Below are 885 nucleotides of genomic sequence, written 5' to 3'. Positions count from 1 at the left end.
AATAATTACCCAATCTAAATGTGTGTCTTAAATATTGGGGACCCTAACACATATGCATTTAATTCTGTTACGTTGTTGGGTCTGGAGGGGGGCACAGCGGGAGGGGGAGGAGGGTAGAAGGGAGCTGCTACCAGGGAGTGCAGGATCCCAGATCCAGAATGGGAAAGAGGAGCTTGGGTACTTGGTGTGAAGGTAGCCTACGTCCCAAGGGGTGAGCAGAGGTTGTGTCTGGAGTGGGTGAAGTAAGCATGGGTTTGGTCTGGAGTGGAGGGAGGAGTTGGGGAAGGAGGCTGTAGCATTTGGAGAAGGTGAAGAGTAAGGCAGGGATGTTGAGGTGTTAGTCAGTGACAAAACCACTTTGACCAATGAGAAGAGGATTTATAGCCCAGGTTGATATAAGTATGTAAATTAGCTCGCTGAGCTTGAAGGTTTGTTTTCAGATGTTTCATCACCATGCTAAGTAACATTAGTGAGAGTCTCTGATGAAGTGCTGGTGGTATGGCCCACCTCTATTTATAGATCTTGGTTTCCTAAAAGTAGGTGATATCTTTTCTGGTTCTTTTTTTCATGGGAAGGTAGATAGGGTCTAAATGAAGGGTCTGAGGATGAAAGATCAGTCCTCAGCAAAGGCCTCACCTTCATTCCCTTACGCTCCCGGATTGATGAATTCAACACGCGGCGTGACATCGAACAATTCTTCCGCCGCCTTCGCCTCCGTGCCTACTTCTTTAACCAAGACTCCCGCCCACCCTCTGACGACCCCTTCTCCCGCCTCCAGCACACCCCATCCACCTGGACACCCCGTGCTGGCCTCCTACCTGCCCTCGACCTCTTCATAGCCAACTGCCGCCGCGATATTAACCGCCACCTGAACTCCCCCACCCC

The sequence above is a fragment of the Chiloscyllium plagiosum genome, chromosome 15 (genome assembly GCF_004010195.1).
Source record: "Chiloscyllium plagiosum isolate BGI_BamShark_2017 chromosome 15, ASM401019v2, whole genome shotgun sequence".
Lineage (NCBI taxonomy): Eukaryota > Metazoa > Chordata > Chondrichthyes > Orectolobiformes > Hemiscylliidae > Chiloscyllium > Chiloscyllium plagiosum.
This window is presented reverse-complemented; position numbering follows the sequence as displayed.